We start from the raw sequence: 17503 nt of genomic DNA on the forward strand, positions 1-17503 counted from the left end.
TCTCTGAAGTGCTGATGTCTGCTTGTTGACGACTGTTAGGCTCAGGAAGAGATGCGTTCCGCATTAACCCCTGGGTTCAGCATCAAGGGCCCAGGCTAGATGACCATTAAATGACCTGTCGGCGGGGGCCTGGGAACTGATCAGCAGCCTAAAATGCCTTTAGAAAGGAGAACAGAGAGGAAGTAACGGCACAGACGACGCAGAGAGAAAAGGTGAGGGTCAAGACTGCAACGACCTTCTATGCTGTTAGACCACCGGAGAAAAGTCTGTTTCTCAACACAGATGTATTTTAAGTGCTAAACACAGACAGAAGCACACATGTTTGGAGGAAGTGAGAAAAGAGCAACCTGTTTTGAACTATCAACTAGTAGCTGATGGATTATTTAAAATTATTTCCTGGCTTTCTTACTCATCACCCAGCTGTGTTAAATACTTGATTCGTATTTGTAAAAACGCCATAACAACTGTTTTTCATTCTAAATAGCAAAAACGACACCAAGGACAACCAGATCACACATGTCATATCAAATCAATCCATGGAAAGGAGTCCAGCGTATTTATTAAGTTTATGATTTCCCCTTGTCCTGTTGACAAAATGACAAAATGTTAGCCTCAATATCATCGTGAGGGATACTGAGGGAATTTTCGTTAATGGCTGTGTTTAAACACACAAGGAGTTGAGTCAGTGACATCTACCAAATTGAAGAAAACATACATAACTGTAAAACGCTAATGATTTGTCCTTAACGTGTACGAAAATGTTAATTTTAATGTGATTCATCATAGCACAGCAGGCTTCTAAGGCTTTAATTTGAAATGAAGCATTAAATCTAATATTGATTTGACCAACAACTAAGCTGATAAGAATACCACTGACAAAAAAACCACTACTATGCTAAGGGCACTATTTGGAGGACAATTTTTTTTTATCTGTGTATATAAATAATTTTGAAACCAATTAAATATTCCTTAAATCAGTACTAAGTGTAGGAGAAACCACTACAGGTTCAAGAGACTTAGTTCGTCAGAAACTGAAACCAGTGGAGGCATTCAAACCTAAGAAGGTGTTCAAAACTACTATTGTTTCTCCCCAAACGGGAAACAAAGTAAATGTGGAAAACAACAAACAATCAACAGCAAGAACAAAGTTTTTCACAGTGGATGCTTACAGCAAGCCTTGCGTTTATTGCAAAGGAGAGCAACACAGCCTCGCTAGCTGCAGAAAACTCAAGAGCAAGCTACACAAAGAAAAGATTGACTTTTTGAGAAGCAAAGGTCTGTGTTTCGCATGTTTGAAGCATGGTCACATGAGTAGCAGCTGTAAGGAAAAGGTTCAGTGTCATGAATGCTCCGGTCAGCATCCCTCACTGCTGCACAAGGACTCATACGAAGAAACAACAAAGGAAAATACTGAACAACAGTCTGTATCAAGTGCTCTTGTACAAACTAAGGAAACTTTGTGTGTCACTGGGGCCGGTAAGGAAGACTGTGTTCTTTCAATCATTCCAGTGTGTGTCAAGGCACAAAAGGGAACCAAGTTAGTGACTACGTACGCATTTCTGGACCCAGGAAGCTCAGCTACCTTTGTTACAGAGTCACTGATAAGCCAACTGAACATGCATGGACGGAACACAAACATCTCATTGAGAACCATGGGAAATGAAGCTGTTGTGGATACAAGCATCATTACTTGACTGGAAATCTGTAGCTTGGATGGCAATGAGTTTGTTGAACTTTCCGAGGTGTATACACAAAGCGCCATCCCTGTGACCAAGGATAATATTCCCCGCCAAGAGGATATTAACAGCTTGCCTCACCTTCAAGAGGTGCACATTCCCGTTATCGAAGCAGATGTTGGATTGCTCATTGGAGCAAATGTTCCCAAGGCGATGGAGCCACTGCAAGTGGTCAACAGCGTGGATGATGGACCATTCGCTGTGAGAACAATTTTGGGCTGGACGGTAAACGGGCCGCTGAGAGGTGGGAATGTAACAACTGAGACAAACAAAGTGACGGAAGTTACAGCAAATCGCATCTCAGTAAACAGGTTAGAGGAGCTCTGGCAACTTCAGTTCAAGCAGGATTTTCCTGATGCTGGACAAAGTGAAGACATTGAAATGTCCAAGGATGATCACCAGTTTATCAAAATGGTGTCTCAATCAATAGCACTTCTGGATGGACATTACAGTGTTTGCCTTCCGATGAAGAGCAATTCAGGGCATATGCCAAACAACAAAACAGTTGCAGAGCAACGTGCATTGAACCTACGGAAAAGATTCTGCAGAGATGGTGAGTTTCATGCAGAATACGCAGCATTCATGGAGGATATTCTGAAGAAAGGCTATGCAGTGCAACTTGACAGTGCTGTTCACAAGCCAACTGAAGGACGAACATGGTATCTGCCTCATCACGGAGTCAGACATCCTGTTAAGCAAAAACTGTGCATTGTCTTTGACTGTGGAGCTAGCTTTCAGGGAACATCGCTGAACCAACAACTCCTGCAGGGACCAGACCTAACAAGCTCGCTGCTGGTAGGAGTCCTCTTGAGGTTCCGTCAAGAGGAAGTGGCTGTTATGGCTGATGTAGAGGCTATGTTCCACCAGATAAGAGTCAGAAACGAAGACACAGATCTCTTCAGATTTCTCTGGTGGCCTGAAGGGAATTACAATCAGGAGCTTGTTGAACATAAGATGTTGGTACACATCTTTGGTGCAGCATCATCACCAAGTGTTGCAACTTTTGCATTGCAGCAATGTGCAACAGATTTTGAAGGTGAATTTGGACAGGAAGCTGCAAAAACAGTCAAGAGAAATTTTTACGTAGATGACTGTCTTAAGTCAACTACAGATGAAGACACAGCAATAACCCTTTGCACTGACTTGAGGAGCATGTTGGAAAAAGGGGGATTCCGTCTCACGAAATGGTCAAGCAACAGCAGGAAGTTGCTCAAATCAATCCCTGAAGAGGAAAGAGCTCAAGGATTCCAAGATTTGAATTTGGATGAGGTCAACTTGCCGATGGAGAGGGCATTGGGAATCCATTGGTATGCTGAATCAGATCGATTCAAGTTCAAGATCAACATCAAGGATCGACCACACACTAGGAGAGGGCTGCTTTCTCTTGTCAGTTCCATCTTCGACCCGTTGGGCTTTCTCGCTCCAGTGATACTTCCTGCCAAAAGAATTCTGCAGGATTTATGCAGGCAAAAATATAACTGGGATAAAGAACTACCTGATGATGTCATGGAGAGCTGGAGAAGATGGATGTCAGGTCTGAAGCAGTTGGAGAATTTTGGAGTTGACAGATGTGTTAAATCAAAGCAGTTTGGTAGACCAGTCCTTGCGCAGCTGCATCATTTCGCTGATGCAAGCGAAGATGCCTTCGGCACAACAAGCTATCTACTGCTGCACTCTGCAAGTGGTGAAGTTCAATCCACCCTGGTGATGGCGAAGGCTAGGGTCGCGCCTTTGAAGTCCCCGACTATACCAAGAATGGAACTTACTGCGGCCACAGTTGCTATCAAGATGGATAAGCTTCTGAAGAAAGAACTTGAATTAGAACTTCATGACTCAATCTTTTGGACGGATAGCACAGCCGTCCTGAAGTACTTGAACAGTGAAAGCACAAGATTCAAGACTTTTGTTGCTAATAGAATCTCAGCAATCTTGGATCACTCTCTGACTTCTCAGTGGAGATATGTCAATACCACTCTGAATCCCGCTGATCATGTTTCGAGAGGACAGACTGCAGAAGCATTCTTGAAGAATGAAAGCTGGTTTTCAGGGCCAAGCTTCTTACTCAGAGAACAAGACCAGTGGCCAAAGAATCCAGATCCCGGAATGCTGGAAGGAGATGACCCTGAGGTCAAAAGAGTCATTCAGGCCCATGTCATTCAGGTGCAACAGCCTAAAGACCTAATGGAACAGCTGATGACCCATTACTCATCATGGATGAAGCTCAAACGTGCTGTCGCCTGGTTTCTGAAACTGAAAAATGTGCTGAAAGAACTGATAGCAAAGAAGAAAGACATTAGTGTGTTGAACCAAGACAGCAGAGTGAATCAGTTAAAGGAAGCTTTCAAAGGAGCACACCTGAACTGTGAAGATTTGAAAGAAGCGGAAAATGAAATTGTCAAGTATTGTCAAAGTCAAGGATTCAAGGAAGACTTGGCAATGCTCAAGGAACACCAAAGGGTGAAGAAAGGCAGCTCACTCTACAAGCTGAACCCTGTACTTCAGGAGGGGGTCATGAGGGTTGGTGGCAGGTTGAGTCGTGTGGCGATGCCAGATGAGTACAAGCAGCCAGCCATTCTGCCAAAGGACTCGCATGTCACAAAGCTTGTGCTGAGTCACATTCATGACATCATAGCTCACGCTGGGAGGAATCACATATTGGCTCAACTGCGTCAAAGATTCTGGGTTCCAGGAGCTAACGGAGCAATCAGAAAGTTCTTGTCTAGGTGCGTTGTTTGTAAAAGGCTACACGCAACTGCTGGCAAGCAGCTTATGGCGGATTTACCAAGATGCAGAGTCATGCCTGACGATCCTCCATTCACGAGAGTTGGCGTTGATTACTTTGGCCCATTCCTGGTGAAAAGAGGAAGAGGAAATGTTAAGAGGTATGGTGTCATCTTTACATGTCTCGCCATACGAGCTGTACACCTCGAGCTTGCATCCTCACTTGACACTGATGCATGCCTCAATGCGATCAGAAGATTCCTTGCTCGAAGAGGACAAGTCAAAGAGATGTACTCAGATAACAGAACCAACTTCAGATCGGCTGAAACTGAGTTGAAGAAATCAATCAAAGAATGGAACACCAGCAAGATCACAGATGCCTTGCAACACAAAAGGGATTCAGTGGCACTTCAATCCTCCGGCAGGTTCTCACCATGGAGGTAGCTGGGAGCGGCTAATTCGTTCGGTGAGAAAGATACTGAACGTCACAGTGAAGGAACAGGTTCTTGATGAAGAAGGTCTTCATACCTTGCTGTGTGAAGCTGAGGCTATCATAAACAGCAGGCCCATCACCAAGGCTTCATCAGACCTTAACGATTTAGAGGCCTTAGCGCCCAACCACCTGTTGTTACTCAAGGTACAACCAGAGTTACCACCAGGAGTTTTCAGCAAGGACGACCAGTATGCAAACCGCAGGTGGAAACAAGTCCAGTATCTTGCAGACATCTTCTGGAAACGTTGGTGCAAGGAGTACCTGACGCAGCTGCAAGAACGTCATCGGTGGTGTACCCCTGGAAGAAATTTCTGTGTTGGAGACGTGGTGTTAATTGTGGACGACACTTCACCCAGAAATTCATGGCCACTTGGGAGAATCGTTGAAACTCTGCCTGACAAAAAGGGTTTTGTGCACCAGGTTAAGGTCAAGACTAAGTCTAACGAGCTTTGTCGTCCTATAACAAAGCTTTGCCTTTTGCAAGAATCTGAGGATAAGTGAGCAGAAATCCTGTTTCTCCATGGACAATTATAATGGTGGACTGGATCTTATCTAAAGTGTCTCAACAGGACAATGGACAAAAGGAAGATTTTGTTGACATTTAAGTTTAAGTTACATATAATTTAGGCTCTTTAACGATATTGTTTGAGTAATTGTTACCTGGTCATTGATAACAATTAGGGGCCGGTAATGTAGGAGCCTAAATACAATTCATGGTGTTATAATAATTCAAGTTCATGTACAAATAATAATATGCATAAATAGTTCATTTATAAGGATTAAGATAAATATCTACGAATATAAGGTTGATAAATAGTTAAAGTTCATAGTGATGTAAGTAATTCTCATAATATTGAAATGGTATGTGGATGTGTGATATAGATTGTCATGTGTTGGAAGGGTGGCTAAAGCATGCAGTAACTCCGCCCCTTTGTTAAGTTTCGTTTTCGAATTAATGGGCAGTTAGACAAGCAGATAGAGTGGAGCCACACAGTTTTTTGACCTCTCTCTGAAGCTCTCTCTGAAGCTCTTTTATTCTTTATAATAATAATTGACACCTTTCTGTACTGTTCTATTATGTTTGCTCAAGTAAACAGTTGAACTTTTCATCAAGTTGTCGAGTGGATTTTTTGGGAGATTTTGAGAGCGTCAAAACTATGGCTTCGTTCAGTGGAACCCACACTAAGTGTCAACTTGTTTGTATCTTTAGTTTGTAGCCAGGTAATAATCGGGATACTGATAGTTAGATAGTGGTTATGTGAAATAGAATTTCTTTGAGGTGAGAAAAAAAACCCTATGCTTCGTGTCAAAGTCTTGACTAATCCTGTCTGGATACTATTTCCCAACCACCTACTCACTATAGATAATCTTTTATATCCTCATACTTCACAAATGTACATCAAACAGCCAAATCTAGTAAATAAATAAAGATATATTCAGAAAGTTTTACACTGATACAAGCCATGAAGGTCTAGATGCTTCTTTGATTCATAGTAAACAAACTGCCTCAAGAATCTTGCTTTAAGAAACACAGAGTTGCCAAAAGATCCCTGTTTTTCTGTGACTTTTGCATTGATTACAATCCTAGCTTCTTTTTCAAAAATGTAGAAGGAAAACATGTCGGACTTTTCCTTTTTTGCTGTTTAGTTTCATTAGCAGCATCATTACAGCCTTTATTCACATGCAAGCTAGAATCCAATGTTTTTTTTTAAAGAAATAACATCAAGCCAAGATTAGAAATCCTGACTATAAAACTTAACAATTAGACCTTTGATGATTCAATGTAACCATAACAGCACTAATGGAAAAAGCTTTTATGATATTACATAATTCAAATGATTAAATGCGTACTGGGAATCTGTGTCAGCATCCAACCTTGAAATACCTCCATATAAATCCATTTATATTCAGTGAGCAAACCGCAAAATAGAAATCTCATGCTCTTCATATCATGAGCTGCACAGTGATTATCTGCATACCAGAGCTATAACTTCAAAGAAAAGATGTTTGGCTTTGACTTTGAATTGATTCGCCACACTGAATAAATGGAAGATAATGTCAGTTTTAGATAGACTGTTGTCAAATTTTCCAACTGTGGAAAAGCTGCAGGTCCAAATTGTTGCTGATCATACATGCACACGCTGAAAAAAAAAACAGTCCACCAAAAACAAGTTGGATGAATGACTTACTGCCCTGTTAAAAGCAGCTAAACAGATTGTGGTCCAAGTCAGAAACAGAACGAGACAAGAGCCTGAGGATTTTGAGGACGCCAAACCTGAACTGTGACTTTAGAAAGAGCTGCACGTATATCGATACAGATTTGTTTCCAAGATCGACATTGACTAACCTCAAACAGTGACGGTTCTTAACCTCTTATTAAAGCTCACATTGATGACCCATCCAAGCCATTCGCAGGCCATACTTGCTTTAACACGTATGACTGAGTTTGTATGACTTTCCTTCATAGACTGCCAAGACAGAATTATTGGATATGCGAGAACCATAAAACCCAGCAATTTACGGACAAAAAAACACAACTGTTTAATATTTGTTTTTCCTTCAAGCCTGAGTACGTGTGTGCATATGAGTGAGAGGGTCGACTCAAGAGAGGGAACGAGAAAAATAAAGAGAGAAACATAAACCCTAGAACAATCTTCGGACTGTCTTTTTTTCCATCTCTGCTCGAGTAGAGTTGCAAAAACATTCTTGAGGCGTTCAACAGAACTTTTCATCGATCGACCCTCGCACATGTTTTGACTCTGTGGTGTCTTCCAGAACTGCTTTATCAGGGTCTGTTAACAGAGTTTATCACTCCCTCTGTGTCTGCCAGCCTGTAGGTCTCCAAGTGATCTGACTCATCTCTCTGTGACACACACCTTGCCGGCTGCGACTATGTGTCCAAACTTGCTCTTTCAGGTCATTCCAAAGCTTACACTTTATCACTCTTTATCCCCTCAAATGATCTCTCATATCTCACAAGCCAAAATTCCACTCCTGGATTACAATCTTGTATTTTTAACTCTTGGAAACAAACCAGGATTGTTTTCCAGTGACAACTGCAGTCTTGGCAAAACCACATTTGGTGTGACTTTCAGCTCAAGTCATTTCCACAAGTAAAATGAAGGTTTACACAATCTCAGCAGGAGTTGTAAGACCATAGATCAGGGATGTCAAACATGCAGCCCGTGGACCAAAACTGGCCCGCCAGAGGTTCCAATCCGGCCCGCGGAATAAAATTACAGAGAAGACATTAACTGCAATTTTTCAATAAAAGAAACTACTATTTCAAATTTGTCCTCTGGGGGTCGCATAAAACCATAGTGCTGACGGAGCGCACCTTAACGCAGTTTTTTTTCAGGGACACTAAAAAATTATCCACTAACTTCTAACACTAGCTCTACACCCCTCAGAAGTGACACAAATCGGCTGCTGGTTGGAATAGCAGCTCCACATACAAAAACATGGAGGACTTCATGCTATTTTTTTTAGTTTTCATAATACTTCCAAAGTTTAAAGTCACTGCAAGGACTTTTTAACTGATTTTGAAACAGTCTCACTTTTACACTGATGCCTCTTCATGACCTACATAATTAAATGACATGATCAGACACAGGCTGCTTCTCTGTACTGAATTGTATTGAATTTTAGTGCCTCTACACTTACACTTATCTTAAAGTAAGTAAACGCTTTATTTAGACATTTTCCAGCATTTTGCTTTTCGATCAGAAAGCCGATTTGTTTTTGCACTGTTCTCGTATGCGGCATATACGCTACCAGTCAAAAGTTTGGACACACCTTCTCATTCAATTGTTTTTATTTATTTTAATTATTTTCCACATTGTGGATTAAGAATGAAGACATCGAAACTATGAATTAATCTGGTTTTGCCATAATATGGATTACAACAGTAGTCAAATAGGGCTATTGTGTGCTAACCCTACCTCTAAACAACACAACTGATGGTCTCAAACACATTAAGAAGGCAAGTAATTCTACAAATTAACTCTTGACAAGGTTCATGTTAATTAGAAACCATTCAAGGAGACAACCTAATGAAGCAGATTGAGAGAATACCAGAGTGTGCAAAGCTGTCATGAAGGAAAAAGGGGGCTACTTTAAGGAATCTAAAATATAAAACATATTCTGGTTTGTTTAACACTTTTTTGTTAATTAAATAATTCCATATATGTTCTTTCATAGTTGTGATGCCTTAAGTAATAATCTACAGTTTTTAAATAATTAAATAAATAAAAACCCTTGAATGAGAAGGTGTTTCCAAACTTTTGAGAGGTAGTGTATGTTCCTCCGCCTGCAGCGCACTGAGACAAAAATAAAATCAAACTAAAGAGCACACGATATGTTTACTTTATCAAAAATACTCTGAGCTAAAATAACAAACTCTGAACCAATGCTGTGTCCGTCAGATAATCTAAGGCACTAGTTACTAAAGATGATGTCAAACTTTGATGCAAAAATACACGCATACCTGTTTTGATATGGAAAAAATTATATAACTATTGACAAGTACTTTATACAACCAAACTGAACCATTGTTTTAACAACCTCTAAATTATCTCATCAATATGCCCTCAACCTGAACATGGCCTCAGCCCTTTGCCTCACCCTTCCCCTTTTGTCCTGGGTGGACAGGCTACACACAAAACTCTCTGTTTAACTATGAGCTGGTCTAACGCACCCACACTAAATCATCTGCTTTAATGACCATAGTGAGGATACGTACAGTGCAAAACCAATAAAACTCTCACAGAACAGAGCAGATTTACCGTAAGAGTGATGGTGGAAGACAGGGGGAGGAGGAGAGAATGTAGAGGGAAAACGGAGAGAAGTAAGAGATAAGATCACTCTCACATATCATACCTGTCTTCATACCTGTGTGTGAGTGTGTGTGTGTAAGCTTGGAGTTTAATCGTGCTTCATCTGAAAGAGTTTTGGACAGGAGGGAGAGAAAGAGAAAGTCAGGGATTGTTACAGAGGACACCGCAGCCTTGACTGATGACCTTGAGGGGCTGAAACTGGTACACGGAGATCAACTCCTTCTGCTGCTACTTTTTTCTAACACTCCCCCTCAATACCAGCAAACATTCATTTTCTTGTGTAGAAAGAAACCACAGTTTGTGACCACCCATGCAGAGTAACCATCGCTAATGCAGAGTTTGGTATTCCAGTCATACAATGCCTCAAACCTTCAAGCGTATAAACTTTACATTGTAAATAAAAGCGTTAAGGGAAAGTATAAGCTTATGCATTTCACAGGAACAGATACTTTCAGTTTTGTCGATGCAGCCACCAACTCTTAACAATAAACAGTGCTGACCAGCAATTACAAGCCCACATCCAGCCTCAGCTCAGGTCCTTCCACCGCCGCATGACGAGGCAACTTGTTAGTACAGAAGATGTACACTTCTCTGGACGATAAAGCTGACTGAAAAAAAGTAGGCTAGAAAAACAAGATGCATTGGGCTGCCTTGTCTTTTCTTCATTCAACTTCTTTTAAACCTCTCTTAAAGTCAAGACCTCCTCATACGTCTTGTCAAATGATCTAAATGAAGACTTGTTATCTGTGCCCACATGAGCCTGTGTGTTTATTTTTGTTTAACCTCCTTTATTTAACCAGCCAGGTCATTTTAGAGCCAAATCACTCAATGATTGTCTTTAAACAGAGACGTTGTGGTATCCTCACAACACACGGAGAGACAGAATTATAGGACATAAAACTTGGATGAATAAGTGGAGGAATGGAGAGCGCCACATTAGTTTGGAAACAATCAATCGAGGCAAGACCACACAGTAAGCTTGACGGTAGAAGGTAGTTTGAAAAACAGGAAATAAGTCAGTGGGAGAGAATACCTGGAGTACTGCGTGTGCATGAGAGGTCGTTCAGGAGCAATGGAGCTGTGCAGCTGTGAGTTTATGTATCTTTTGTTTGTTTTTGAATAAGTGTTTTTTTCTACTCTTTGAGGAAGACCTCAGTATTGTGCCTCCACACAGGCTGTCATGCTCCAACCACATCATGTGACCCAGTGACTGATCACTCTGCAGAGTCACTGACCAAACCTTTCCATGCACCAGCAAACTGGATACAATCAATCTGACCTAAAGTCTTTACTCTGCTTTGTGTTCTAATGAGCATTCAAGTATACAGTGTAGGAATGAACAGGCTACATCTGCACTAAAAAGTGTTTAACCGTGTGAATTCTTTAACGATGGGAAAAATGGCAAAGTAACAAGTAATATGCAAACAACAAGTGTCAGAGCAAATGAATGCTTGTAAACAATACTTGCCGCAAGGCTTGTCCTGTTATGCCACAACATGCTGATTACTCGTCTGCAGCACCAGTCTGACCTGATTCAACCTTGCTGCTGTGCATAGTTTCTCTCATCCCTCTGATAGAGTTTCTGTCATATTTCTAATACAGAAGTGCAGTCATAGTGAACATAGTGTAGCTAAGCTGTAGCCACTTTGCACTAAACCGCAGGCATGCTGCTGCTACTCAATACCTGACACCGGAGTGCAGGCTGAGAGCAAGACTGTGAGGAAAGGAAGAAGAAAGTTTGTGATGAGGAAGAAGATATTTGCCTTATTTTGTCTCATTCTCTTCTCTTTTCAAACTCACTTTTTTTTTAAACTAAGGTTTGATTGATATGGATTCTGCAAGATTTACTGTTGGAAACTCATGGGCACTGGCTGCTAGCCTGCAAAATACAGTAACACCCTTCTCTGCAAATATGCACAGAGACATTGATGTCAGAAATCATTCAAGCCCGATTGGAACAATAAACCTGATCCAAAATACTGATGATCTCCTTTTTTAATGATTCTTCCTCCTGGACAGACATTCAAATGATCCTGTTTTAAATGCAGATTTGTGTTTTATATGTTGTGTCTGATAGGCCTAAATACTTGTGATGTCACAGACTCGCTAACACTGTATGTGTAAGTCTTAGGCTAAGATTAAAGGTGATCTAAAGAGAAACTGTGCACATGAATGTACAAAGTCTTCTTATATCTGGAAATGTGTAACTTTGCATTATGAAGGACAAACTGAAGCTGCAACAAGCACACAAACACATTCAAGTGCAAAGGGAGACTTTATCAATACTGTGAAAGTTTTAAAAAGGAGACATAAAGAAGCAAAAAACAATGGAGGAATATCAAAAAATTATAAAAGGAGTGAAAGAGAAAAAGTCTCATCTTGGTTAAAGGCGATCATGGGAAACTGTCACTGCTGCCCGACCCCTGAGTAAGGGGGGGGGGGGGGGGGGGGGGGCTCACACACTCCCTCCTAAACCCAACCTCTTGGATCCCTTCTCCTTTAGCCCTCTCCTCTCTCTCTTCTATCACTCTTATCAGAGCCCATGCGATAAGAAGAAATCCCTCACTTTTACCTCAAGAGAGAGCTGACAACCAATCTTCACTGCAATAATACACAACAGCAGGATCCCATAGCTGATGAGGCACCGTCATGTATCTAAGGCTGAGCAGTTATGACAAATACAAATCGTAGTTGCTCAGTGGAACATGTTCTCAATCAGCCTGATAATAGAAGTTGGTAAACCGAGGATTGTTTCCATGTTGGATTCTTCATCCTTTCAACAATAAAAAGTTCACTAATGGCTTGTCCAGCTCTGAGGCATGCACAGCCCAGCTGTGCTGTCTGTTTCACTCTCCCTCCTTAATGAGAAGTGCCAGCGTGTGCAGAGTCAACAGCATAGTAAACCTCAAAGTGAACTAAGGTCTGACCTCTCCAGGACTCTGTGTGTTCACTGTCTCGCCCTCCTCTGCGTGAAACAAACTCCTGCAATCATTAAAAGTTTGGTTCACAGATTCTTGAGGTCTTTCTGTCAAGAGCTGTGTCATGAGGCTCTCAGCTTGCTCCTATTAGGGCTCAATGCCACAGGGGAATGACAAAATAAGCCTAAAATCATGATAATAATAAAAAGCACAAAAACAAAACAATAAACAAAGCGACATACAGGAGCCAGGGATTTTTCATGTTATGACAGGCTGACTAACACAGGTCAAATGATATTTTGGGTGAGTACCACTGAGCCCTGCTTCACTCTCAAATGTGACTTAAATTTAAGACACAGCAACCTCATTAACATAAGCACTCCAGAACAGTTTTTAGGAGCCCCCATAATGTTCCAAAGTTGGTTGTGATACACACATAAAGTTTTGCCTATGAGAAAATTAGTCACATGACTCACATTGTCATGAGCCACAGTGTAATGATTACAACAGAGACCTACACATTGATCTCAGTTTTCTTTTAACGCTACCTATAAGTGACCTAACTTGCAGACATCTTCAACGTTCTTATCTTCGGAATAACAGATGGGTGACGTCATGGATACTATGTCCATTTATTATACAGTCTATGTGAATTACCCCAAATACTTCCTTCTGTGTTCTCATCTAATCCCGACTTCTGTGGAAAGGGGACTGATGGGTAAAACTCAGGGAAAAATGAATACAGCTACATCCTCCCATGAGCCTCTTTGGGTGAGCAAACAGGACAATAAAATATCCACTTGTTTTGAAATTGTTATATTTGAATGGTTCCTCTACAGGAGACAGATTTATGAGCAACTGATTGACTTATGGGTAAAAGCTGGCAAGACAGGACAGGTGGGAAGAGTCAACATTTGTCTTTTATCTGATGCACTATATTCGATGATGGCACTGTGTGTTTGTTCTCACACTAACAGTGACAACTTCTGCTTTGAACACACACATTATCCTCCTGCTTTATCTGCCATATTTCTTTTGTCACATCCAGGTTCCCATAGCAGCCTCTAATTAACCATGGATGTTCTTTGCCTCCTTCCCCCCTCTCTCTTTCCAGGTTTCTTCTTCTTCTTCTCCTTCCCATGGATGTTTTGAAGAAAGGCAACCGGGTCCTGTCTCACGGTAGCCCACACATACAGCCGTCAGAGTGAATTTACGTGTGACGGCAGAGACGTAGTTGTAGACAGAGGGGGATTGCATGCATGTGCACAAAACACACATGAACACCAATACCAATACATATACAGATATGCTAAGCGCTAACAAAGAGTTCAGTCCAACCTCAGCCTCTTAAGGACAGAGAGAGGCTGAGGGGAATAATGAGCTGGGGTTGAGTTGGGACCCAGGACGATTATTCCCAGGCTTGCCTAATGGGAAAGCAGCACTCTGTGTTTATGCTCTTTAATTGCATTCAGAGCTGAACATTACAAATATGACTAATGCTGTACATTCCTTTACCCTTTGTGTAAAAAGTCATGCTAAAGAAACAACCAACCACAATACTAAAATGTAATCACTTTCTTCAACACCACACATAAACCTCAAACTCTGCCTCATTTTTTCCAAATCTGGATACTGTTTAGAGCAAGAACATGCAAAACATCTTTCCAAATTGAGCTCTAGAAATTATTTTGCACCCCACAGCAGCAACTTGTCCCCTTCCAGTAAACAGGACCACAGCTTTGTTGCTGAAGAAAAATGGCGCATAATGACAAACACTTTGGAAAAAAGGGCCATATTTGGCTACAGATTGTACATCACAAGCCAAAATTTGGACGACGTTTTTGTTTTTTTTATTGACCTGTGAAAAACATTTAAATGTTTCAAAAGAAGGCCGGCATGTTGTTGACAAAAGTGACAGTGTTTGGAGGAAGTAAAATTCATTTTGTGGTGAACTGTTTCACTTAAATGTGCTCTGATTTTCACTGACTCTTCCTTGTGTTTCCACAGGGACGCTGCCCTTGTTTGTTGTTTGCTGAACTGACCAGGTCCTTGTTTTCCCTAATGTAAAAACCCACAGGCATGTTGTAAACAATAAAAAAAGATCACCTCAAACCAAGATGTGCGCTCATGTTTCTGAATGGATCCACAGATGTAATTCTAGGGATTTTCAGTGTTTATCCTCAAAGATCCTCACTTCTTTTCAACACAACTTCACCGTTATTAGAAGGTAATATGGTTTTATCTTCAGGTGTGGCACAATCCAAAAGCATTATGCTTTAAGTAAATATTAAGTCTGTGCTCCCATATATAGCACACAACATAGCAAGCACAGACAAAATAATCCAGAGCAAAGTTGAACACCCATGACTGTTGTGTGATAAAAAAAAAGACATCCACTTAAAGGTACAGTGTGTCATATTTAGCTGCATTTAGCAGAACAGTCTTGATAAATATGGAATTTAATATTCATTATTATGATTACATTAGTGATTACAATCTCCTGAATATAAATATAATTTTGTTTCATCTACATAGGAGCGGGACTGCTTCCATGGAGGCTGCCATCTAGCACCACCATGTTTCTACAGGAGCACAGAATGGACAAACTAGTAAGGGTCATCTGTGTTTTGGTATTTAGTGAGTGGCCACCAAAAATGCAATGACTGAAAGAAGAAGAGTAGGAGGAGGAGGAAAAATATTTTGTATATGGACATTCTTGATTGTAAAAATGACAAATGGAGGATCATACCTATTTTGTATTACAGCAGCTTCTTGTCCTCAAGGCCACAGTCACTTCTGGGACTTTACCAATGGGAGGAATAAGCAAGGGAGCGTTTCAACCTAGAATCTGACTGCTAGATATCGCTAAATATTCATGTATCTGCAAACTGGACTGTTAAAAATAAATGAATGAAACTTTCAGAAGGACAGAATAAGTGAATTTCTGTTTAGTTAGATCATGCATACAATAAAGTCTGCAGTGGTGTACTTAAGTTTTATGCAAAGACAAGCTTCAAATAAGTTGAGGACTGATGAGGTCAGGAAAGATGAAAAAAATGTGAAAAAAAGTAAAGCAGGAACAAGTGAAGGGGGAACGGGGCTAATGAAGATGAAGAAAAAAGATAGTGATCAATGTCTGAAGGTTAATGAAATATTTTAGAATGACTAATCTGTACAGAAAAGAAGCAAAACCAGAAAGTACAAATCAAGAAAAGTTATGGGTAAAAAATATGTGAAGGACAGTAGAGAAGGAAAAGTAATCCCTGTCACCTCCTCCTGCTGCTGTGTGGCTACAAGCCCTCAACCATAAACTGTAAGCAGGCAGGGTTTTACTGGTTCCCCTGGGCAGCGTTATAGAGCAGGCTGTGTGCTGCCTCACCATCTTTTACTGAGTCACTGTGATCAGGAGCCCAACGTGCTGACGGCACATGCAGTCATGCTGTTACAGCCACTGGGCTGTGATTTACAACGCTGAGCGAGTGCCTGCCACTGTTCTGTTGGAAATATGGTCATTTAACTGCAGAGTGGAGCGGTCAAGACTTCAAACTTGATAAAAATGGATGTAACAGTGTAAATGGTGTTATATGGATAGTTGGATAAAGTGTTTTAATGCATTTTCTCACTCATTTAAAGAGTAGAGTACTGTGTTTATTTACTCAGCATGATGTTAGCTGTCTTCAGCATATGTGAAGTTTGAAACATTTTATTGTGTATACGGCATATCCTGTAGAGTTATGATCCAAGCTGGTCGGGAGACTATCGATTCTTATATAACCTGGGGACCTTTGTGTCCTTGATTGTTGATGAAGTGAACATATGTATTACTCCATGGTGATTTTTGTAATACCCCACTGTACTTTCAAATGGATTTACTTTTTAATTTGAAAGCTTTTTTAATTTGATATCCAGTTGTTGCAAAATTCAGCTCACACTAACTTTGATTTTACAGGTTTTTTGTTTTTTTCTGTGAAGTTTACAGTAAAATCTGAGCATAGAATGAGCTCCTGCTGGAAAAACAACACACAGTTGCCAGTTTCCAGGTTGGGTCCTTGGGCACCTGAGCTCTGGAGACGCCCGTCCTCCTCACTGTCCAATACACACAAGCTGACCGGCTTAGAAAAATAACTTGTGCTCAGTTTTACCTGGATAAGCTCAGCACTGGTGCGGTGGTTTGGACACTGAGTATTGTGTTTATTTAGGCAGAGAGTGAGGAGGTAGATTTGGGGGGGAAGCAGCGACAGAGCTTAAGCAATGATTTTGTGAGCCTCATACATGTGGGATAAAGTGCAACAGGGTGAGATTTATATCTCTCACTCCTTTTTATTTCTCCTTAACGTGTAAAACTGAGGAGACACATCTGGACCCTGCAGGACATGCGTGAAATCATTTCTCTATTCCTGCAATTTACTGTAATGCCTTGCAGATGGTACACTGCCTGTGTGTATGCAAGTGTGTGTTTCATGTAGTATCTCCTACAGTAGGAGCAGAAGGAAAACGAGCAGGAGGGGTCAATCAGACTTTGTGGAGTCAAAAAGTAAACTGTGCCAAAAAGTGTCTGGACATAGGGAACTCAAATATCCCTTGTCCTGAGGATACTGGAGTTGCTTCAGAAGACACGTGCAACGGCCTCAGATGCCACAGAGAGATATTTTTGTTGTCTTGGAGAAGAAGGACCTAGTTTTACTAATTTCCAACAATTTATTCTAGTAAACAAGGGGAGTGAACAGAAGTTCTTCAGCTCAAACTGAGCAGTGCACACAAGGGGCTCGAGTGTTCAGGTTGAGTCTGCGACATGTGGCT

The 17503-nt window shown here is 41.0% G+C and overlaps 1 protein-coding gene and 1 long non-coding RNA gene across 3 annotated transcripts in view; one reads left to right on the top strand and one right to left on the bottom strand.

Moving 5' to 3' along the window:
- Positions 1-17503, bottom strand: part of LOC117831964 (mitochondrial import inner membrane translocase subunit TIM16-like) — a 139614-nt gene that overhangs the window by 24918 nt on the left and 97193 nt on the right. The window lies entirely within an intron of this gene.
- Positions 10770-14815, top strand: LOC117831971. Its single transcript, XR_004635115.1, has 3 exons — positions 10770-10873; positions 13818-13882; positions 14711-14815. It is a non-coding gene; the product is annotated as an uncharacterized LOC117831971 (long non-coding RNA).

The sequence above is a fragment of the Notolabrus celidotus genome, chromosome 20, assembly GCF_009762535.1.
Source record: "Notolabrus celidotus isolate fNotCel1 chromosome 20, fNotCel1.pri, whole genome shotgun sequence".
NCBI lineage: Eukaryota > Metazoa > Chordata > Actinopteri > Labriformes > Labridae > Notolabrus > Notolabrus celidotus.